The sequence below is a fragment of the Balaenoptera borealis genome, assembly GCF_965194805.1.
Source record: "Balaenoptera borealis genome assembly, chromosome: 14".
Taxonomy (NCBI): domain Eukaryota; kingdom Metazoa; phylum Chordata; class Mammalia; order Artiodactyla; family Balaenopteridae; genus Balaenoptera; species Balaenoptera borealis.
The window spans coordinates 72,410,710-72,434,930 of NC_138875.1; the positions used below are offsets into that span (position 1 = coordinate 72,410,710).

At 51.6% G+C, this 24,221-nt stretch overlaps 1 protein-coding gene across 7 annotated transcripts in view; it reads right to left on the bottom strand.

The window, feature by feature from the left end:
• Positions 1-23,821, bottom strand: part of CMKLR1 (chemerin chemokine-like receptor 1) — a 39,704-nt gene extending 15,883 nt beyond the window's left edge. The window contains exons 1-2 of one of the 7 annotated variants that reach the window (XM_082353831.1): positions 17,812-21,403; positions 15,321-15,372 (exon numbers count right to left, since the gene is read on the bottom strand). The gene's annotated coding sequence lies outside the window, so the exon portion shown is untranslated. Of the gene's footprint in view, positions 1-6,286; positions 12,296-15,058; positions 15,620-17,811; positions 21,404-23,477 lie in introns of those variants that run through there. The other 6 variants (XM_082353829.1, XM_082353830.1, XM_082353827.1 and 3 more) reach the window with 6 other exon arrangements.
• Between the last annotated feature and the right edge of the window lie 400 nt (positions 23,822-24,221).

A 24,221-nucleotide genomic window follows, 5' to 3' on the forward strand; every position in this document is an offset into this window, starting at 1 on the left:
GATGGAAGCTCAAGGTTAATTTACAAGCCTCCCCACCACCAAGACCCCAAGTCTGGGGTCCTTACTGACTGTGACAGTGTTGTCTCAGACTCGCCCCCCCCCTCCCCCTTCCCAGCTGCACAGTGGCTAAAAGCCCATACTTGAAAGTCAGCCAGACAAGGTTTAAAGGCCCTTCCTCATTCAGTGACTGTGGACATATTACCTCTCTTCTCCAAGCCTCAGTGTGCTCATTGGTAAAATGGGGCTGATATTATTACCTCCCTCCTAGGGTTACAGTGAGCATATCACGAAATGATGATGTGAACGTGGTATCTGGTGCACAGCAGGTGCTCAGCAAACGTTTGTATAGAAAAATCAGATGGTGACGTGTCTGTGAGATCCAGTAGCATCCCTGTCTCCTGGAGGGGAGAAAGCCAGGCCGGATATCCAGTTTGCAGATTCTGAACCAAAGCAAAGGGCTGTGTTACCAGGAAGCCCACGGAGCTCAAAGATGAGCCTGGATGGTGTCTGGAAGCAGAGGAGGGCTGGGAACCAGCCAGCGGTTGCTCTCAGCCTCCTCCTTCCAGACCAGATGCCGCCCGGGGCCGGATGAGGAAACGGTGGCTACTGCCATTCCCTCCCCCTCTCGGCCCCGTCTCCCTTCCTGGCATCCCCACATCCTCTGCCAGAGCTTCTGCAAAGCATTTTTCAACTTGACTATAGTCCCTCGGTTAAAACAAGCATTGTCCCACTTCTGTCTGCACAGGGCATTAAAGCTTAACAAGGAAGTGCCTGGGCTATGTGGCCTCGGGCCCATTCTCCACATCTCCAACCTTCCGTTTCCAACCTGGCGCATAGAGATGGCCCAACATACTGTGAAGATGAAGGAAAATGATCTACATGAAGCACCTAGCAAAACAGCCAGCCGCTCATAGGGCCTCAGATGATGCCAATTCCCCCTTATGCCCATTTAACAGGTAAGAAAACTGAGATTCAAACAAGTTTCATGATCTTTCCCAAAGTTACCCAGAAAGTGAGCAATGGGTATAATCAGGAGCTCTAGGCTAGACTTTGGGCTTCTCCTCTCCTGGTTTTCCCTGGGGTCATGTTCCATATCACTTAGAACTAGATTTCAATTCCAGCTCCAGCACTTAGAGGCTGTGTGACTTTGTACAGGTTGCTTCACCTCTCTGAGCCTCAGGCTCCTCATCCATAGCATCTTTCTCTAGGAGTTGTGAGAATACAATAAAACAAGGCTGGTAAAGTGCTTGGCATTGTGCCTGCCATGATCACAATTACCAATACTATTAATACCAGTAATTAGTAATATTACAGGAAAGGGGGGGGATTTATCTCACAGTGGTGAAACTGGAAAATATGTTTCCACCCTCTTGGTGCGGTCCTTTATTTTAGGATCCAAGGAGAACTTGGCAGGACACAGCCTTTTCTGGAATCCCCAGAATGTCAGGGAATGTTGGGTAAATTGCAGACACCAGGAGGCTGCAGCGTCAGGTCACGGACCCCTTTCCAGCCTTCTCCCGTGTCCCATCTGCTCGTCGCCTGAGCAGCCCTGAGGCCCCAGCACATCTAGACGAGAGCAGCCCTGCCCAGGCCCCTCACTGTCTGCCCAACAGCCCTGTTCACTCCAGGCCACTTTGTTTCGGAGACTTCCTGTCTCTGGCCTGGAACGTTCTCCTCCATGGCCCTGTCACAGGACGAAGTGTGCGCAGCGTGGGCCTGGGGTTCCAGGAGTGCGGTTTGGCACCTTTGCCTGGGAGAGGTCAGAAAACAGAAGCTGTCTTGGAGGGTGAGGGAGGGGAAGGGAGGGCGAGGTGGGGTCCCTTCCAGACAGGCTGACTCAAACCCTCCAGGAGGCTGAGAAACTTCCGACAAGATGGTCTTGACATTGGGCTAATGCAAAGCTTAGAAGGCCAAGGATTCTTCCCTCCAATTCTCCAATCCTCCTCTCTCCCTTCCTCCATCCTTCCAAGAAATATTTATTAAACACCTACTGTGTGCCAAGCCCAGATCCAGATCAAGATCCAGGGGCTACAGCAGGGAACAAAATGGACACATCGCTTCCCTGGAGGGGCTGGCATTCTCAAGGGTGAGGATTGGGTAACAAACAGATAAACAAATTTGTAATAAAGAAGACAAACACCTCTAGAGCCAAACTGCTTGGGTTTGAACCCCTGCCCTGCCACTCACCAGCTGTGTTACTGTGGGCAAGTCACCACACCTCTCTGTGCCTCAGTTTCCTCATCTGAAAAATGGGGGTGATAGCTCTTTCCTCATAGGGTTGTTACAAGGATTAAATGAGTTTATGTTGGTAATATTTAGAAGCATGCCTGGTTCACTGGAAGCACCATGTAAGTGCTGGAAAAATGAAACGAATATAACAGGTGGTGATATATGCTATGAACTAAAATATAAAGAGGAGTGGGGCATAGAGATGGGGGCGGGGTGCTATTTTAGGCAGAGTGTTCCGAGAAGGCCTCTCTGATACGGAGACCTTTGAGCAGACTTGAATACAGGGAGAGGGAGACATATCACTACCTGATGGAAGAGCACTTCAGGCAGTGCGAAGGGTAAGTGCAAAGGCCCTGAGGCAGGAGCAGGTTTAGCAGGTTCAAGAAACAGCATGGATCCATTCATTCAAACATCCATTCAGTAAGCAGTTAGTGAATACCTTCTAAGTGTCACACTCCTTGTTGGAGACTGTGGGAGTCTATGCCCCCAAGTAGGGGAGGTGGGTGCGGGAACATGGCATAGTCAGTGCTCTGAGATGTCACCTAAAATCCAGACTTCCAGCAAACCAGCCCTATTGGGCCTGCATCACAGACAGGATGGGGTTCTTGGCAGCCTCCCTATCAACCCCTTGACTCTGGGGCAATGAGTCTGCTGTGATTCACCATGGAGCCTGCCCTGGCTCCCTACTGTTGTCAAAACAAGAGCAAGATGAGAGAAAGATGAACAAAGTCATTCTCACTTTCAGCGTTAATGGGAGAGTGTGGATTTCTTTGTGGAAGTGGAGGATGTTCCGATGTTAGTCAATCGTGTCTCCTGCCTGACCTTGTTGCTGGCTGAGTTTGTGGCCCTGGCTCTGTACAAAGCGAAGGGAAGGTAGCCAGGGAAATCAGGGGAGGCTTCTGGGAGGAAGTGACATTTGAGCTGAGGCTTGAGGGGTACGAAGCCTTTGCTTAATGGAGCAGTGGAGGGAGAAGGCATCTCCGCAGAGGAAACTGTGTGCAAAGGTACAGAGGCTGGGTAACGTGAGGTTAGATTGTGTGTGGGTGTCTGTGCGTGTGTGTCTGTGTGTGTGTGGTGGGGATTTTGGGGGGATGGCAGGAGACGTGGCTGAGAAAAGAAGAGGGGTTCAGATTATGAGACCTCCTGCAATCTACCAAATTTATCCTGTGGGCAATAGGGAGCCATGGGTGGTTTTTAAGCAGAGGGATGTCCATTTTTCTAAACAACCCCAGCTCTAACCCAAATGGCTCATACAGAGACTGCATTGGAAGAGGGGAGACTGGAGGCAAGAGGCTAGCAAGAGACCTGATGAGCTGAGTGAGAATCCCCCACCAGCTCCAGGTCCACTCAGAAGTGGCAGTTTTTGGAGGCTTCAGAAATCAAGGGTCCCATCACAGAGCCGGGGAGTCTGGCAATCTCCCCATTTTCTTGAGGGAATTCTTCCTCAGCCGGCATGGGCACATTTGCCTCAAGAGCCGTTTCCATGGCAACTGCCAATGCTCCAAGAAAAATCTTGGATGAGCAGAGGAGTAGGGACAGGATACACCAAAATGAGTCTTCATGGAAGAAGCCAGGTCACACTGGCCAGTCCCAGGGGCTGAGACCCAACCCCAGCCCCAGAATCCCGGATGCCACAGACGAAATCTGGTCACCGTGGCAACACTGATTCCGCATCCTTGGGTATCACTGGGGATGGGGAGAGACAGGAGGGAGGAAATGCCAAGGGGCAGCCAGACCAGTAGCTTACAAGGTATGCTAATCCTAGGATGGGTGTGAGAGGCAGGTAAGTGAAGAACATGGGTGCAGATGAAAGAGCAGCCTCTGGGGTCTGATTTTTGGATTCAGAAAGGCATCCCCTACCCAAAAATGATGCCTGGTAAACCCTGTTGCTAAGCCTTGAATTCCACCATTAGAGTTCTACTTTTAACTCCCCCACAATTAACTGCAGTAAAAGTAATAATGGCCTGGGGGCCAACACCCCCCCCACCGCCATTCACTGGCTCAGGCTGGTTGGGGGCAAGGCTGGAGCAGTTGTGGGTGTGGAGAGAAGCGAGGGAGAGAATAGTTTATGCTAAATGATGGGGGTGGCGGGACATCTCAAGGATGCAACCTGATCCCCCCCTCCCCGTCTTCCACTCCAGCAAACCTGAGGAGTGCATTGAGGGCTGAGCTTAGAGACCAAACTGACAGAACCTCCCATCGTGTCCCTGGTTTGCTGTGTGACTTTAGGCAAGCACTTTCCCTCTCTGATCAGGCCTCAGTTTCCACATCTCTAAAATGGACAGGTTGGACTGAGAGAGGAAGACTTTGGAGTGGAGGAAAGAGAGAGTAGGAAAGCAAAGAAAGTTGGGGTGCAGTGTGGAGGAATTATGGGGGTTGCAGAGCTATGAAAGACAAAAGGCAGAAATGTTGCTATTATGTAATCATTAGCTATTCCTTGAAATAGGATTTGGGGGGAAGGTTAGACATCCAGCCCATCAAACTCAGGCTCTCACTGAGGCCAGACGGTGGAGGGGCTGAGTGCCCAGCTGGGGAACCAGGCTGCCTGGGGTTAATCTCAGCAGTGGGACTAGGGGAGGATCATTTACCTGCCCTCTGCCTCAGTTTCCCTATTTGCAAAGTGGGGGAAATAGTAATACCTCTTGCACTGAACTATTCTGGGATTAAATAACTTGACATACGTAGAGCGCATAGCATAGGTCCTGGTTCTTGTTATCTCACTATTGATGAAACAAGGCTGAAAGGATCTACTTGTGTGCACGTGTGCCTGGTCCTGACGTTACCAAGTTCCAGGGAAGGGATGTTAAGGGGAAAAGGCAGCCCAGATCAGGAGGCTGGGTGGAGATAAGCTGTAAAAAGAGGAAGGGAGGGCCCCTGGCTGTGAGCACTGAACTCTGTTCCCCTTAGCCAGCCCGAGGGAGGTCAGCGACACGCACACACCCACCCAGGACAGGGCGGCAGTGTTCATGGGAAGCCGCCGGCTGGGTTCAGGGAGGGGCCACAGGGGGAACCTTGGACCCCAAGTCCTTCCAAGACGACCCACTCCCTTGTGCCCCCAGGAGCCCAGTGTCCCTTGAACGCGTGGCGGTCAAGGCCTCTGGGCATTTGCTCTTACAGGTTCCTCTGCTGGGGGTTAGAGGAACCTTTTCTTGTCCTCTTGCTCCTCCCAGCCTCACTACGCACTGGACAAAAAGACAGGCAGAACAGAGGGCAAATGGTAAGAAGACAGAGAATGATCCTGCTGGCATGTGCCAGACGTCCGGCTGGATGCTTTGCCTTCCTTATCCCCCCATCGCCTGACCAGCTCCCCACCCAAGGCGGGGATGGTTATTATCCCCACTTAACAGGTGTTGAAACTGAGGCTCTGAAAGGAACCTGGTCAGGATCACCAGACAGCCCTGGTGGAGCCAGGACTTGAACTTGGATCTGTGGTCTCCAGAGCCCGTGCTCCAGTGCACCCCAGCTGCAATCCACACAGCTGTTCACCATGTTCTCCTGTCCTTATCGCAGTGCTTCTAAGCATCCTGGGTGGGCTGCTAGCCTCTTTCACTGCTAGGCCGTGACAAGCCTTCAGGCCGCATCCCTTCCTCTCCCTCCTTCTTTCCCGGGTTCCCAGGTGCAGCCCTGGTGGGGGAGGAATCTAAACCACTGAGAGGCTGGGGGTGGGAGGTGGTGATAACAGTGGCCCTTACTTGTCAGGCGCCGACTGTGTACCCAGTGCCTCTACTCAGAACAAACCTTTCAGGTGGGTATTTTCATTGCCATTTTGCAGATGTGGAAACTGAGGCCCAGAAAAGCAAAGCCACTAGCCCAAGATCCCACACCTAGGAAGAGGCAGAGGTAAGATTTGAACCTGGGCTGTTCTGACACTGGGGCCCACATCTTCAATCACCGTGACTGCCCTCGATGTTCTGCGACTTGCCGGCTGGGGACTCCACTGTGTGCAAGGCCCTCTGTTTTTGCGCCCGCTGACTCCCCCGTGCACAGGGCAGGCAGAGGAGCCGTGTCGCACATAGCCACAACCCCACCTCAAAGAGCCCTCAGTGACCCGACTCACCCACCTCTGGCCAGTGCAGTCGCCACACGCCAGGCTCCAGGGCAGGCAGGGGGCTGCAGAGGCATGTCCAGCCAGGAGGACCCCGGAGAGATCCTGCAGGCCTGAGCCGCCCCAGCCGCGCCCCACCCAGGCTGCCAGCACCAGGCACAGGGCCCCTGGGGCACTCAGGCAGGCTCTGGCCCCTTGGAATTGCCTGGCTCCAGCCCAGGCAGCTGACGGAAGGGCTGGCATTGGTGGAGTATGTAGGAGATCCCCACCCTGTTCCCAGGCTTGGGGGGAGGAGGGACAGGCTGCCCTCCCCCTTGACCCTGTAACTGTGCTGTCACCTTTTCCCAAGGAGAAGCTCAGCCTTGCCCCAGAAAGGGTCTCGCTGGGAAAACTGCCCCCCACCCTCAGTGGAAAAAACAGACAGTTGAAGCCCAGAGGAAATGTCAGAATCCTTAAAAGCCACTGCTGGAGAGGCTATAGGATCGAGGGGTCTGCCACCCCCATGTTACAGAAAAAGGAAACTGGCTCAGAGCAGCGGAGGGCTCAAGCCTCACGTAGCTGCAGCAAAGCCAGGTGCCAAGGCCAGCCTGACCCCTGAGATCTCGGGCCATGACTCAGTCTCTTCATCTGCAAAGCGGGCCGGTGTAAAGCTTACATGAGATCACAAATGCAGGGTATATAGGTTGACCAGTCATCCCAGTTTGGGGGTGTCCTGAGAAATAGGACTTTTGGTGCTAAAACCAGAACGTTCCAGGCAAATCAGGACAGGTAGATGGCCCTGCCTATATAAAAATCCCAGGTCCAAAAAACACACCCCGTGGCTGTGATGTTTAAAGGAAGCTACTTCTGGAGTCGCATAACACTGAGTTTGTATTCTAGCTCTGTCATCATTTAAAAAAAAGCAACAACTTTGTTTTATTTTTTCATTCAGTTAAATTCGACAGATCTCTGCCAGGCACTGTGCTAGGCGTGGGGATGCTGTAGAGAGCAGAATGGGAAAAACCGGTGCCTGGTAGAGCTTAGAAAGACACAAGACACCATCACACAGGCAGCAGGAAGGGGAGCCCTCCTGGTAAGCTGCTTGGTTTCTGAGGCTTGGTTTCACCTCGAAATGGGGGACCATCCACTTAGAACCTCCTGTCGGGCATCCCCTGGGCCCTCAAGTCATCACTCAGAAATAAAATCATCAGAAAAAAACCTCTCCCTGGGTTCTGCTATTTTCCAGAGAAGGTTGCCCTTCTCTCTCTTCCCCCATCCCCACAGCAGAACTTTTAGAAAAACCCATCAAGTCATTAGAAAGCTCTTCCTTTTTTTACTAAACGGAACTCCAGCAACCTGCCACATTCCCCTCAGCCTGGGTCAGCCCCCTGGAGTCACACAGGATAAGCCGGCCACCTCCTTCCCCTGGCAGCGGCCACTTCCTCACTTTAACCTTGGCCAGCACTTCCTCTGCATCATTCTTAACCCCTTACCTGCTGGTCCCTACAGCTGGGATCGCTCTTTCCCCAGGCAGGGAGAGGGGTGTTTGCAGGCTGCTTTTGCTTGCAGGTTTGTCAAATTTTTTGTTTGCTTATGTACCGGCTTGGTCCCAAGGGTGAGATAAAGCTCCAAAGAGGCTCATGTATCCAAGGGAACGTAAATTAAAAGTGAGAGTGGGGGCTTCCCTGGTGGCGCAGTGGTTGAGAATCTGCCTGCCAATGCAGGAGACACGGGTTCGAGCCCTGGTCTGGGAAGATCCCACATGCCGCGGAGTGACTAGGCCCGTGAGCCACAACTACTGAGCCTGCGCGTCTGGAGCCTGTGCTCCACAACAAGAGAGGCCGCGATAGTGAGAGGCCCGCGCACCGCAATGAAGAGTGGCCCCCGCTTGCCACAACTAGAGAAAGCCCTCGCACAGAAACGAAGACCCAACACAGCCATAAATTAAAAAAAAAAAACAAAAGTGAGAGTGAAAGGAGGAAGGGAAACATGGGTGGAGACAGAAAACGGAGCCAGGGCTGAGGGGAAAAATGCAGACAATAAGTAATGTCCTAAATACTTAGCCTGGGTGGGCCACACAGTGGACTCACAGACTCCTGGTCTGGAAAAGAAAAACCAGTGACAGGAGTCACGTGCCCCTTGGCTCAAAACAAACCCACTTCGGGGAAGGCGAAACCTTCGGGGACCCGGAGCAGAAGGACCCTGCCCGGAGCTCCGTGTGGAGAGGACCCAGCGTGATGTGCAGGCCAGCATCCTCAGCGACGTGCTGACGGTAGATGCAGGCTTGAGGTTCCAGATGTTTCAGGAGAGGCTTCCGAACACTGGCTGCCTGAATACAATACCCCCTCCTGTAAGCTGGCAGCTCTGCCCCAAAAGACCATTCAGTAGGAGCTGCTTTCCCCAGACGTGCCAAGGAAGGAGTGACTATTTGCTTTGGTCTAGACATCCAGGGTTATGCATTGCTGGCTTAATGGGAAGAAATTTCTAGAATGTCTGGGAAAGGGCCTGAAGTGTGTGGCCCTCAAGACATTCTCGCTGATGCCGTTTCTCTGAACTGATGTCTTGATACTATAAGCAGCGGAGAGCAGGACATTATTCTCTGTGACAAATGCTAGAACCCAGCCATGCTCTCCACCAGCCGGAGACGGGCCTGGGGTGTCATGACGCTCACTGCCCTGGGCTTGCTTGTCTGTTACCCTGTTCTATGGTGAAAGGATGCTGACAAGGACACTCACGACTCCTACAAGCATGGGTTTTCAGTCATTACCTTCTCCAGAGGATCTCTGTGTCCACTGAATATTAGCCCACGAGGACATATTTCTTTCCTACAAACACTTCATCGAGGGGTCAAGCATTCAAGGATTCTCTTGGAATGAGATGGCAAATCCACTGTGAGACATCAGCTGGACCGGCCGTGGCCACAGGGGCCACTGGGAGCACATGTCAGCCACCAGGATGACATGGATGCTGGAGGAAAGAGTGGGTCCTACATAAACCTCAAACAGGACCCTCTCAGGCCAGGTTCAAGGAGACCAGAAGGAACTTTCTCCTTGTGACATCGAGGAAGCTGGATTCAGGTAGAGTAGGCTTAAAATCCCAAATATGTTCTTGTGGTGGTCAAAGAGATAACGGTGATGAAAGCCACGGACATTAGCGTTTATAATATCGCTTCACAGTGGCACTTGCTTTAGCCTAATGGGCATCCATTCACAATTCTAAGTTGGCTTTTTAAATTTAAATTTTTGACTAAGCTACACAACTCCATCTACTTGGTGATGTTCAAAACTATCTAAAATTATAAAAAGGTTAGAATGCAAATCCTCATTCTATCCTGCCACCATCTACCCAGTCCCCACTGTACCCAAATCCTTTTCTTATGTCTCCTTCCAGAGTGTCTTTAAACAAATACAAATATATATCCAAGTTCTTCCCTCTTTTGCATAAAAGTTGGTCTATTACACACACTATTTTACAACTTGTCTTTCTTACCTAACAATATACCTTGGAGATAATTTCGTATCAGTGTGTAAAAAGCACCCATCCTTTTTGATGGCTGCATAGTATTCCATTATTGGATTTGCCTTCATTTACTTAACCAGTCTCCCGGGCACGGGCACTTGGCTTGTTTCCAGTCTCTTACTGTTAGAGTTCATCATCGTGTATGTGTTACAGTATTACATGAAATCATTGTGTGTGTGTGTGTGTGTCATTCCCCACTTATTCTTAATAGTGTCTGGGGCTCTCAAACCCTTTCTTTTATGATGAGCAAACAAGTCTTAAGCCCTTCCTTTGCACTGGCTATGCTGTGATTTCATCCATCAAAAAAAAAAAAAAAAGCTTCAGAGCCATGTAGACTGGGATCAGAAATGAATTCTGCAGTGTATGAAACTATCTGCAGAGTGTGGGAGACAGATTTAGGCCCGAGGCACCCTCAACAACCCCAAAGGGTAGATCTGGAGCCTGTAGGTTCCCAGAGAAGAAGGCACTCAGGCTAGAGGAGGCACAGAACAGGGTAGTGACAGACCAGTCAGCAGATTTCTGGGGTCGACCCCGAGCTCAGAGCCTGGAGCCTGAGCCCATGGGAAGCCCTTTTTTGGAGCTGGCTTGGCCGCCTTGAGCAGCCCCCAGCAGCTGCCGACTTGAAGCTGTTTTCTGCTTTCATTCTGTTTTAAAATAAGGCCGTGATCGCATTCCTGGAGTGTGGAGAAACCTCTCCCCTCCATGAACGGGCCCTGGCCATCCCCGCCCCTCAGGAAAGGATCCAAAATAATTTTCCACCCATTTCTCATGAAGAACAAATCTTGGCGGGCAACAGAGTGCCCACCCCACGCCCAGGCACTCCTTGTCTCTCCCTTATAGGACTCACATCTTCCCAACTTGGGACGGGCCCCAAGAGGCTGACAGAAGAGCCTTTGTCTCCCTCATCCCTCTTCCTCACCCTCCTGCCAAGAATCCTGGCAACGTCTCACTGGTGTAGGTTTCCAAGGGCCCCCGCAGTTTGTAGCCACAAGTGGGGACCCTTGAAACCGCCGTGATGCTGAGCCGTGGGAACCATCACCGTGAGCCCTCAGGATCCTTCCCATCCCTCACTTTGCTCCAGCCTCCCAAGGGCCCTGATACTACCTTCACCTCACAACTGAGGAAACTAAAAGCTCAGAGGGGGTCAAGCAACTTGCCCAAGGTCACACAGTTAAAAAATGGAGGAACCAGGACTTGAACCCAAAGCCATGCTCAACGTGTGATAGTGAAGAGGGCAGGCTCTGGAGCTGGGCCATCCAAGTTCAAATCCCAGTTCTGCCACTTACGACTTGTGAGACTTCTTTGTCGCCTAAATTCTCTGTGCCTCACTTTCCCGATCTGCAAGACTGCACAGTGATACTACATACCTCACAGAGTTGGTATTAGAATTAAATAAGAGAAGGAATACAGAGCATCCAGAACAATGCCTGGTCCACGTTAAGTTCTCAGTAAATAATCTATCACTGTTTCTATTATTAGTGTTGTCAAGTATGATTACGATTCTTACGATTGCCTGGCATTGCCCCAGACCTGAATGTGGTACAGTCATAAGGGAGTGTGAGTATACAAAACCTCGTCTCAGAGCTTCTTTCACACTGAGGTGTAAATATCTGCTCACAGATTACATATTTCTCATTCATACATTCAGGAAACCTCACGGAGCCCATATTATCTGCCAGGTAGCAGGCAAGCAGCTAGGAATACAAAGATATAATTCCAAGTCCTAAGAAACCCAAAGCCAGGTTCCTCCTCCCTCTGCTCCTCTTTCCATGGCCAGAATCATAGATACTTACTCCACTTTGGCCTTCCTCTCCCCAGCTCCCACCTTCTAAGGAAATGAATGACCAACTTGAAATGAGCCCACCCCTCAGGTGAGGTCCACAGCCACACTAGCTCCGCCCACCATCCTGCTCCCCTCCCCCCAAGCCAGGACACCCTCCCTGCTGCGAGCATTCATTCATTCATCCATTCTATAACAGGAATAGAAGCTGCGCCCTGGAAGCTCTAGCACAGTCACATTCAAAGAAACAGTCCAGCAGCCATAAGCACTTCTAAATAATTCAACTTTTACTGCCATCTCTCAAAGAACCACAAAGAATATTGTAGTAGGTGTTGGTAGCCCAGATCCCCTTTACCAGAGGGGGGCACCCAACCCACAGCTGCAGAGAACGCTAGATATCACAGCTCACCGTTGCCCCCTTCTCCTGAGAACTGCCCTCAGCCAAGCAGGAGCTGCTTCTCCCCGACTGCCATGGGGTACAATTCAGGCTCCAGAGTCCACCCATCCCCCCGGGATCAGGCTGAGGCTAGTCTCCACCTGAGACCGTATTCTTGCTGACCTCCTCCCTGTGCCCGATCCTTGAATGCAAATTTAAGGGTGTGCCCCCCCAAAACCCACTAATCAGGATAAATAATACTTTCATGCAGTATTGAAAAATCAAAGCTAATGCATAAAAGGCACGATGAGCAAAATATCAAAATGTTCAATAAAGATGAGATCCAACCCTGAAATGGCATGACCCTGCCTCCCTTCCCTCACCAAATCCCAGCCCTGCCTGAGACACACCCTCACCACCTCCCCTTCACCAAATCCTCACCTCAGGCTCTGCGTCTGGGGGGCCCCCACCTAAGACAGATATCCAGCTCAGAAGCCACAACAAGCCTCTTGGGACTGTCTTTTACTCATTCCTCTCCTGTGTATCCACCACCTCGACAGAGGCCCTACGACCCCCTCTCAACTCCTCCCAACTCAGCCCCCTTCCCACCAAAATCTCGCCCTCTGTCCCAGCCAGAGCAGGCTCCCTTCACCCCTTCCCAGCCCCCTCCTGTGTCCTTCTGACCCACGATCAGCATCCCCCCCTTTCATTCTCTCTCCCCCAGTCCTCTCCCTCCCTGCCCACTGCCTGGCCTCTGAGTCATGACAGAGGCCTCACATGGCAACCATTGCATCCTGTTGCCCCCGTAGGGAGCCCATGGTGTGCCAGGTACGTCCTCCTCTCTGAAGTCCAGCCCTGGCGCTGGCAGCCGGAGCCTTCATCTCCATGCCCAATTTCTCAGTTCTTTCTGGGCGCCCCACCTCAGCTGCACCCGTGCCCTCCCTCACCTCAAAGGAGCCCAAGAGACCCTCTGAGCTCAAGCGAACTCCTGAACCAGCTACGTTTCCCAAATGCTTCTGAGACTGTCCTAGACTTACCACTTTTCTAGGTTTGCCAAGTAAGGGCACGGCAGAATTAAAACTGTCTTTGACCATCTTCACCATTTCAGAAAACAAACAGTATGTTAATACTGACAAAAATCGATGGGACATGGACTCATCCTTCTCAGCTAAAAATATTTCACTTTGTGAAAAAAACAATCACCCAATTGTCTGTGTTCTCTCTTTTCGTTTCTCTGCAGGCTGGTAAAAAGTTGGCCACAGACAGGTTCCAGTGGGCCGGGGTTCTCAACCCCCCTTTCGACATCAGGGGAAACTGAGACCCACAGAGCAGCTCTGTCTTTCCCGTCCAAACCCACGTCCTTGAATCTTCCCTGGAGGGAAACCATGCTGAGGTAGGAGGCCTGGGTTCCAGGCCCAACTCTGCTCCTAATTTTCAAAGAATCTGCACAAATCTCTTCCCCTCTCTGAGCCTCGAACCTGTAGATATTTCAGATGACCCTGAAGATACCCTCTGGTCCAGCATTGAGGACATGGGGCTCAGACCCTGCCCAAGCTCAGGAGCCAGCACGGCTGAAGAAATGGTCTGGACACCCAGGCTTCTTTCTCTGACATCACGTTTGGGCCTCAGTTTCCTCTTCTGGGAATGCAAGTGTTGTGGTTAATGCTGTCTGGGTTCAAACTCTGGCTCTGCCTTTACCAGCTGTGTGACCTTGGGCAAGTCACTTAACCTCTCTGTGCCTCTGTTTCCTCACCTACACAGCGGAGAAGCAAGGGAAGGGGACTCAGTTGTCTGTGAGTGTCCCCCCTCAGACCTGACGATCCATGCATTCTCTACCCCAAGTTTCTCCAAATGAACCACAGAGATAGGAATCAGGTGAGGGCCCTCTCCCTGGAGCTGAGCCAAAGATTTCCAAGGGACACAATTTTGGTCTTTAAACGGACGGGAATATTACGATGTTGAACACAAAAGTCCCATGCTTTTTTTTTTTTTTTACAAAGTGTATGTCCTCAAAAGAATTATGTGTGTTTTAAAAATAAGGCACACGACCTCAAAATAACTTTAGTCAGGGTTGGTTTTCCGTAAGGGAAAGAGGGGGCTTCAAGTGATGCCCCAGATCCTGTCCCCCAAAATATCAGGGGGTGGCCCTCTGCTGTTGGGGCTCATGTGTTCATTCCCTCACTAAGGGTTAATGAGGGCCCACGATTCAGGGTGCAGGTAAGTGCTTGGTTTTGCCCAAAGATGCTCCATCCGCTCCAGCTCTGGAAGATGTCGGTTGGCTCAGAGCACCGGCTGCCGAAGGAAGGAGGGGGGAGGGGAGAGGAGTGGAGGGAGAGCCAGAAGGGCTGGAGGGGTCCCGGGGGCAGGAGGTGCACTGAGAAGGCAGGGGCCAGGCAGCCAGCCTTCTACTCCGTTCCCCACAGTGGCCCTGCTCTGCACCCCATGAGCTTCAGAGCCCCCTAAAGAACCTGAGTGTCTGGGGTGCCCCCAGCATTTCCATATGACATCCTAGGGGAGAAAGCAGCCAGCCACCGTCCCCCCACCCCGACCAGGGGAGCCAGATGACGCCCAAAGAGGCCTTTCAGATGCTTCCAGAACTGATGGCTGCCCCAGGGCCAGGGCCGTCTTTGACGTCAGCCCTGCATCCTTACAACCACCAGAGATGGAGCTGACGCAGCCCCAGTTTTCAAGAACACGGCTCTCAGCGAGGCACAGCAACTTGCCAAAGCGCCACAGCAAGAAAGCAGAGCTTCTCACTAAATCTGCCCCATCGCCAGGGACACGGACACCTAGAGACAAAGTCGTGAACGCCACATGCTTACTGAGCTCTGGGCCCCCAGCTAAGTGCGTCCCCCACATGAACGCCCAATTCCAACTTACCCAACCCCAGGTTCTTTCCTTTAAACAAATGGCACGGCAAATACCAAAATAACAAAGATAAAAAATAAAGTAAAATGTGCCCTCCCCTAGATCCATGTCCCCCCTACCAAAGGCCCTGTGAGGCAGTGTCGTTCCCATTTCACAGATGAGGAAACCAAGGCTGCAGAACTAGGAAGGCGAGGAATTTGAAGCCAAGCAGTCGGATTCCAGAAGCTCCAACCACCGTGCCATCCTGCCTCTCCAAAAACACCTTGACGAGCCGTGCTTCTCCCCCTGGTCTCCCGGCACCGGCTCCAATGCCCACACAGGGAAGGAAGGATGCCCGAGTGAGGGAACAGTTTTACCAGTTCAGCAGAAGGTGACAGGGACCCCAGTCTCTTCTTCCAGGTCACAGGACACAGCCTTAACCACCCTCAATCACCACGGCCCGTGGGCTCTGGCAGAAAGCCGCAGGCAGGCAGGCAGGCAGGCAAGCAGTGTAGACATGGGTGTGCCAAGATTGCAACACTTACCCTCATGGCCTCCCAGGCCTGCTAGGTTTCTCTGAGCTCTGATGATGTGCAGCTTTGTCACATTAAAAAAAAAAAAAAAAAATGTCAACACAATTCTACAAGAAAAGGGAGGAACAGAGAGGTCCCAGTGGAGGTATGAGGAAGTGGTAACACAGACGTCTATGGAACTGACTCAGTCACTGCCTGTCATCAGGTCCTTGAAGCAGGGGAGGCTGCCGCTTACTAACCTCCAGGAAGATCCCGGGCCAAAGGCTCCCCTCACCTGTGTCCACAGAGCCTGAGGGTCCACCACTGTGGACACGCTGTGCTGGCTTAAGGCACCAGGCTCACAAACCCCTCTCCTGCGAGCTGTCATCAGCTGCAAACACCTCAGGGTGAAGGAGTGGATCCCTTTGGTTTTCAGTGGAACACCTGGATGAGAAGAGTCTTCTGAGGGATGGGGCATGAGATTCATAATTTTTGATCGAGCTATCAAAGATAAATGAGATAACCCTGACTGGTGTAGGGAGAGTCTGTGGCATCAGTGGAAAGGCCTGGAAATCACAGAGGAGGAGGGTAGGTGAGCTCTGGAGAAGGGACCAGGAGAATAGGAACAGCCCTTGTGGTGTCCAGGTAAACGAAGGGCGAGGCATCAGGAGCCTGACTCCTTTCATTGTGAGCTGTGTGGCCTTAGGGAGTCAATTAACCTCTCTGAGCCTCAATCTCTGAGCCTTATCCTTCACAGGAAAAAAATAGCTGCCAACAGTCTGGGGTTTGGAGCAGAAAGGGGTGATTAAAGAATTCAATCTCATTTCAGGAAGTATTTACCAAGGACCTGCCACGCACCCCATTTTCAGGGCCCAGAAGTCTTTGCAGGGACCCACTAAGTGTGGGACCGAGTGCTAAGCCCTTTACATGGATTATCTCCTTTAATTCTCACCACACAACTCAGGGCAGAACCTGCCAACACTCTCATTTACAAGTGGGGAAACCGAGGCTGAGAGAGAGGAACCGACCCGAGATCACCCAGCTGGTCATCAAGCGACTCAGGACTCGAACGCAGGTCTGCCTTACTCCAAACTGAATCATTACTCTGAGGGCCCCATCAAAGCACAAAAAGCCAGGGCCACTGGAGACGGGACGTGTTCCCAAGGCAGAGAAGGAGGCTGTGAATTAGGGAATGGAGGAGGGGTGAGCACACATGTTTTCTCCAGGCCTCAGTTTCCTCGGCTGTAAAATGGGACCGTTTGCCCCATCTCCCACATTTCTGACGGGTCTGTGTGATACCAGGAGAGGAATGACTGGCCCCCGAAGAGGATCTTGGAGGCGGGAAGCAGGATTGGGCAGAAGTCCGGCGTGGTCTCGGCGAATGAAAGCTACCTGTCCCTTCAGACAGTGGAAACAATACAAAAACTCTTGGAAGGAGAAATTTGGGGGCGCTGCTGGCTTCCCAGCCCCCTGGAAAGCGTGAGCTGCCAGAGCTGGGAGAGGGCCGAGAATATGGAGCAGACAGGATGCGTGGAGCCAGGGCCAGCCCAGTGGGACGGGGAGGAGGCCCCGGGCCCCAGCCCGATGAATCCCCTCCCCCCAGGCCCGCTAGGAGTCAGTGATGGGGAGATGAGCAGCACCGCCCAGCCAGGCTCAGGGAAGCTGCCCTACCCTTCTCCAGGGCCCTGGTGCTGATTTCCCTCGCGTCTGAGGTTTTTCACAAGAGGGCAGGGAAACACAGAAAAACAAAGGCCCGTTTAAGCCAGTCAGGCCCCACTGGTCCCAGGAAAAGAGAGACCTGTGATCTGGGGTCTCTACCCAGACCCTGCCGTGTTTTCAGGCCAAGCCGGGAAGTGGAGGGGAAGCTTGGGGTGAAGCTCCGACCCTGACACCATCCACACCTGCCATTTCTAGCCTCTCACAGCTCAGGACTTCCAGCCCCCGCTGCTCCGCCCACCACCTGAGCCAGCCCCTCATGCTCAGGCCGCATTTGGTCTTCAGCCCCAACTCTGTGCCACTCTGCATCTCACGTAAGCCAGCCAACACCCCCCCACCCCATGAGGAAAACCCTTTAACCACCCCCAATTTACAGTGGAGGAAACAGGCTCAGAGAATTTAAGTGTCCTCTCCGAGGTCTCACAGCCAGCGAGGGCAGAAGTGGGTTTCAAAACAGGTCCGTGAGCTGGCAGAGTCCCGCTTCTACCCCGGGTGGCCGTTTCTTTCTTACTCAAGGGATGTCGTTTTTCTTCCTGACCCAAATCCCTGACCATTGAAGAAGGCCCCCTGTGAGTTGCATCTGTCATAGAAGAGACTGAAAATTGCCTGAACTCCCCGAAGACCTGCTCTTGACGTCAGTCAGCTCTACCCACCGGCGATGGCGGGGGCCAGCGGACCCTTCAATGCCCAGCCCGGTTCATCTGGCTCCGGTGGGCAGTGGCCAAGTCCCTCTCCCCGCAGTAAACATACCCCAGGCCGGCCACAGGTGCCACCCTAAGCCAACTCTCTTTAACCCTGAAGGAAACACCTCGTTTCTCCCAAGTTCCGTGCCTACAGCTGTCAGCAAGTCCTGGATGTGCTAGGAGAGGAGACCCAGCATTCAGCCAGGAAAGCCACCAATGCAAAGAAATATTCTCTCCTCCGAGCTGGTTTCTGGACCAGACAACCAAGGAGATGAAGCCACTAACCAACATGCCCTTCTGCCAAGTTGGAATTTCAAACTCAATTAACTTGAGATTGTCTGGAATCTTCACTCATCCAGATGTTCGAGTTTAAGCACCAAGTTTGGCGAGGGCAAGGTCTGGGGACAGCAAGATGCTGTTCCGGTGAGATGGGGCATACTGGACCACCCAGAAAGTTGCGTGGGACCTTCAAGGCCCTGCAGAACATCTGGGCTCCCTCCGGCTGTGCCCTGCTTCCATTCGCCTCATCAGATACTCCTCACTCGTCAAGCCTCCAAATCTCTGCTCACGTTGCTCTCCCAGCCAGAAATATCTTTTACTTCTGGCCAAGTTTTCCTCCAGGCACTCAAGGCCAACTCATCCTTGGAACCAGCTCAGATACATGCTCCCTTCTCCAGACACTATTTCCTGACTTCCCCGATCAAAGCTACCCCCTCTTTGCTCCCGGGGTAGTTTGGGTGCTGAATGCACCAGGCAGGCATGGATGGGAGTGTCTTCAACAATCGAAAAGGCCTGGGTCGAAAAGGCCCAGGTGAAACTCCTTTGAGACTTCTGACCTCCAGAAAGGTATGATTATAAACGTGTATTGTTTTAAGCCACAGAGTTTGCAGCGGTTGTTATAGCAGCAGCGGGCTCATACACTGACTATCTGAGCAATTCGTTCATCCCACACCGCGGAATTCATAGATTCTGACAACTGTTCAAACAAATTCTGATGACAAGGGATGGGCGTATTTTGAATGTCCCCTGGCCCTAATTACCACCCCCAGATCACTGATTGAACACTGCGGAACTCAACAACTCTGAGACAAGCGGAAACTGAGGCTCAAAGAGGTCATGTGACTTGCTCACCTGGGTGGTTGGTTCCCAAGACCAGAACCCAGGTCTGCCTGGCTACGCCCCACCAGGCCTCCTGTGTCTCTGACCCCTGAGCTCCAGGAGGAAAAACTGAGCACGCTAGCGACTGTTTCTTGCACCAGTCGCCCCGCCACCCACCCAACCCGCCTCCTTGCACAAGAGCTGCTCTCAGCGGGATCCCAGGGCCAAGATCAGAGGACCCAAGTCACGTACCCCAAGAAAGCAGAACCGATTCTGACATTCTGCCTGGATAGCAGCTGACCCTTCTGCTGAGTTAGCTGCTGATACTTCCAAGGTTGCCAGAGTGTCTATGGTGGGTGGGACACCCCCCACTGCCCACGGAGCCCAGGACTCCCCCATGGGGCAAGCCATGAAGCCAGGAGACTGACCGAAATGACCTTTTCTCTCCTGGGAACCTGAGGTCACAGGGCACAAGATGCCCACATCAGCCCCTGTGTACAAACGTGAATATCAGTGCCCACTTCCCCGGCAATAAAAATAGAAGCGCCTTCGTTGAGCTGGCCATGTGCTGTGCTCGTGTATATTTTTATGTATATTAACTCATTTAACCCCCAACAACCCTGTGAAGTAGTAGACCCTGAGAGTATCCCCCCCCCGCTTAGAGATGAGGACTCGGAGGAGGAAGGAGGTTAAAGGGCAGAGACGGGGTCTGAACCCTAGAGCAGGTGGCTGTGGAGTTCATGCCATGTCACGCTGTCAGACAATGCCAGCCTGACATTAATGTTTCTTTCTTTGACAGCACCGTGTAGAATTAACATGGCCTCTGGCTTCCATCCAGCAGGGCAAGAAATTCTACTCTTCCTCTATCATGCTTGTGCCCAACGCTGCAAAAATATAGAGGTTCCAAAAGAGAAGTATTGTAAATTAACTGGTGTCCTAATTTTGCCTGAAAACAGCACGTCCTGGGAGCCAGAAGCCAACCCTGCATCCCAGGCCCAAGGCTAGGGCCTCACCCTCAGCCAGGGGCACATAAGGAGTCCTGACCTGGGAACCAGAGCCCCGGGTCTTAATCCTACCAACTGACCTTGGGAATGTCGCTCAACCAATCAGGGCCTCACTTTCCTCAGATCTAATACGGGGGCCAATGTAACTACCCTCACAGCCCCTCCACAGTCCCACGAGGGCAAGAATCCTGTCTTTTCCATCACCCTGCCTTGTGGAGTGCCAGACACAGAGCAGGTGGTAATAAATGTTTGTTGAGTGACTGAATAAAAGTCTATGTGACAAGTTTGCCTCCCCTCCCCCAAAGGCCTTAAAAGCAGGACTGGGCTGACCCATCTTAGGTTCTTGCACAGGTACAGCTTTCACTCCTCTGTGGGTTTATTCACACAGGAAATCATCCACAAGCACCTACTATGTGCCCGGCCCAGTCAAGGCCTCGGTGGCATCCAGGACCCACACACAACCTCAGCTGTGTCCTCACACGCCACCCCCTTCTCTTTTTTCTGGCCAGTGACTATGATACTTAGTCACAGTGGGCTTCCTCGGCCCAAGACAACGACCCGGCTGCCTTCTAAACAGCAAGCTTGGCCTATTCTGGGGACTTGGACAATGATTCCTTCACTTCCACTTCCTTATACCTCGCCCTGGGGAAATACAGCCCAAGGAAAACCGCTACCCTAACCCCATACATGCACTGACACACACATACACACGCATCCTTGTACACATGCACTCCAATGTGCAGTAGGACCCTAGGACAGAAGGTGGATTTTCTGAGTTCAAATCCCAGTTCTTTTGCTTATGAGCTGTGTGACTTTGGGCAAGTCCCTTTACCTCTCTGAGCCTCATTTTCTTCCTTTATAAAAAGGGAATGCTAATCATGAAGCCTTTCCATGTAGTGTTGTAGGGAGATTCAATGAGATAGTGGATACAAAAACCTTTGGTTCGTAAATGTGATTCGCTCAACAACATTATTTTTGTTTCCTTTTTCCAGGAGGGAAAGAGAATGGCAATTGCCTAGGTTTCAAGGAAATCCATGTTTAGGGGCCTGGAATGTGGGAATTTACTCAGTCTATTTGATGGGGATTATTTTGAGGATAGGAAAGTATTTGTGGGTCCAACATCACCAAGTTATCTTTAAGATTAACTAATGAAAATTTAGAATTTAGAATCAGAGACTGGAAGAGACCCAAAGGTCACCGTATTTGTGGCAGAGACAGCTAGCTGTCCACAAAAATTCGTTCTCCCTTCCACAGTACACAGCCATAGATGGGAAAGAGCCACCCTTGCCAAGAGCTACATTTCACAGCCTCCTTTGCAACTAGATTGGTCACATGACTAGTTCTCATGTGTGGCAGAAAACAGTTAAGAAGCAAACACGCCCCCTCCATGCTTTCTTTCCTCGGTGATGATGTCCGAGGGATAGTCGGAATGTGAGATGGCTCACTGAATCACTGTGTGGAAGAGGACAACCCTCCACTCACAAGTACCTGCCTTACAACAAACGTCTGTTTTGTTTGAGCCATTATACACGCTTAGGTCTATTTGTTACTGCAGCTACTACCCTAATACAACATTCAACCTCCTTATTTACAAATGAGACGATTAGGGCCAGAGAATGAGAGTACCTTGCCTAAGGTCACACAGCAAATTCAGCGGTGGTTAAGAACTTTGGTGTCTTAACAATTTGGAGTAGATTTTGCAGTTTTCAACTTGCCCCCGAGAGCCGTGAGGATTCCGAGAGGCCCTTCGGCAGTGAGAGTGAGGTTCAGTGAGCTGCCATCTGGCGTCCTCCACTTCCGTTTCTACTAGAAAAACATCACTTTTATCTGTCTTCAAATTGCACTTCTCCATATATTTTCATCGGAAGAAAGGGCTCTGTGGCTTAAACTAACGTCAAAGCCCGAATGCTGGATGATGTGGTCTGACTTTCTGTGGTACAAGACCAAGTTTTGCTTCTTCTCCACCATTGTCTCCTGGCCTCAGCTGCTGACACAGGGCGTGTAGACTCGCAGAAGGGCATAGATATTTGCTTAGAAAGGAAAAAAAGAAGCCTCAGTGTGCAACAAAGAACCCAGAAACTTGCACAAAGGGCAAAAAGAAAAGACACTTAGCTCAGTGGTTCTCAAATTTTAGGGTGTGTCAAAATCACTGGGGGTGCTGGTTCAAAATGCAGACTCCTATACCCCATCCTCAGAGCTTCTGACTCAAAAAACTGATGCTCGTGGTCCCAGGATTGCCCTTTGAGAAGTCCTGAGTCTAATTCGACTCAGTGTAATTCGACAGCAAGAACTACAGGGAAGATTGGTCTTGAAAAGGAGGTCAGGGATGACAAAAAGGAAACTGGGGGCTGGGCCCTTGCACGGAGAGAGAAGGTAGACCCAAGGCTCAGCCACTTGCTTGCTGGCCTCTCTGAACCACATAGGTCTGAATGATCAGACTGACATCAAGTAACAGTTACTTGAGTATAATGATGTGCTATTTGCTCATAACTTTGCCAAACGCTGGTCCAAATGGCTCACCCATTTAAATTGTGCTAATTTGAAAGCAGAGAGGGGAGTGGAATATTTTCAACAGATACCACTGGCAAAGGGTTCATATCCTTCATATACAAAGACCTCTTAAATATCAATAAGAAAGGAGACAAACATGCCAGCAAGGAACAAATGGGAATAGACTTGAACAGGATAGTCATAAAATGAACAATAAGATTATAAAGGTTATTCAGCATGAATGAAGGAATGCAAAGTCAAGCAGCCAGATGTTATTCTCACCTTTCCCATCAGGGAAGTTTTAGGAGATGGGTAGTAACCAGTGTGTGTGAGGCTGTGAGAATATCACACCCCAATACTGTGCCAGGGGAGTGCAAGCCAGCACAACCTTCCAGGGCAATAGCCTCAAAAGACTTAAAAACACGCGAACATTTGAGCCAGCAATTTCACCTTAGGAAAGGTATCCATAGGCCCAAACACACAAAGATGACGTACTAGGAGCAGCCTTTGCAGTGCTGTTTATAATAATAAAAAAAAAAAAGAGGAAGAAGAAGGAAGCAACCACATGGAGGAATGATTAATAAGTCCCAAGTCACCCTCTCTGTGCAGCCATTAAAATGTATATTGGAGGAACATAGAAAATACAGATGCAGGTTCATGATCCGTGGTTAAGGACAAGGTAAGGTACCAAACGAGATGTTGGAAAAGCATGTGTGTGTCCACATTTAGATACTCCTATGTGTCTGGTACATTGTAGGCACTCAACAAACATCATAGGTCAAGTAGTGAGAGGGTGAGTGAGAGTGCTACAGAGAGGCACCTGAAGGTTCACCTCTGGGTTAGGAACCCCTTCTTTCCTCTCCATAGCTGAGCGGTAGGACAGTCCAGCAGCTAAGAAGGTGGGCTATGCAGACTCTCATGTCATTTGGATCTCAGCACCCAGCCCCGCACCCCCCAATCTGACTCTCAGTTTCTTCACCTATAAGATGTGGACAATGAAAGCATCTCCCTCGTAGGGTTGTTGCGAGCATTAACCGAAGGGAAGCACTGAGCTTACTGCTTTTATAACTATGGTGACCTCGCTGTTTTTTTACAATGAGCATGCATTACTTTGGAAATCTGAAAATCATAATAAAGCTATTTCCATTTTGACAAAAATTACATTTTACCAAGAACCAAAGAACTTCTCTCTCTATTACCATTTCCCCTTTCCTGGCGCCTCTGGGTGATGTCAGAGCCGAGCGTGATACCTTGTGGCTGGTCTCCGCCCAGGTCTTCCCAAGGGTTCCGTGACTTCAGGCCACTCGAGGTTGTGCAGGAGACCCGTGTTTCCCGACTTCTTTCTTGAAATCGCACTGTCCTTTGGCTGTGGCCGTTTGCCCAGAAAGCGGTTCATCCATTCATTCAAGGGCCCCTCAAATAGCCCAGAGTTCAGCACCCCCTAGAACATTCTCATTCCCCTGGAGGCTCCCAGGGAGACCCCGGTCTGTCCTGCGCTCTTTGCTCACCAGGGCTGCTGTCCTGAATGGGACAGACCTCTGCCAGAGAAACAGCTGGAGGGAGGAGAGAGGGAGGGGCAGGAAACCGGGCTGACCCGAGGGCGGGGGCGGCCAGCTGCGTGGAGCGGGGCTGTCAGGGGAGCCTGCCTGTCGTGGGTGGTGGCTGGCGGCGAGGCCTGCTGGGGACGACCCGCCCCTCTGGGAGCTGGGAGCTGTGCCCACCGTCTGAGCACAAACCAGGAGCACATGTGGGCCCCGGGCAGCTGTGGGAAGCACGTCTGCTCCCAGCAAGGGCCTCCGGAGCTCCAGACAGACTACGTACAAGCGAGACTAGCTGCCGGATATCCCACCACCTTGGGTCACCTCCTCACCCCAGGCGTTTGTGCGTGCTGTTCCTTCCACCTGGATGCCCTTCCTGCTTCCTGCCCCTATTCGTGGCCTGAT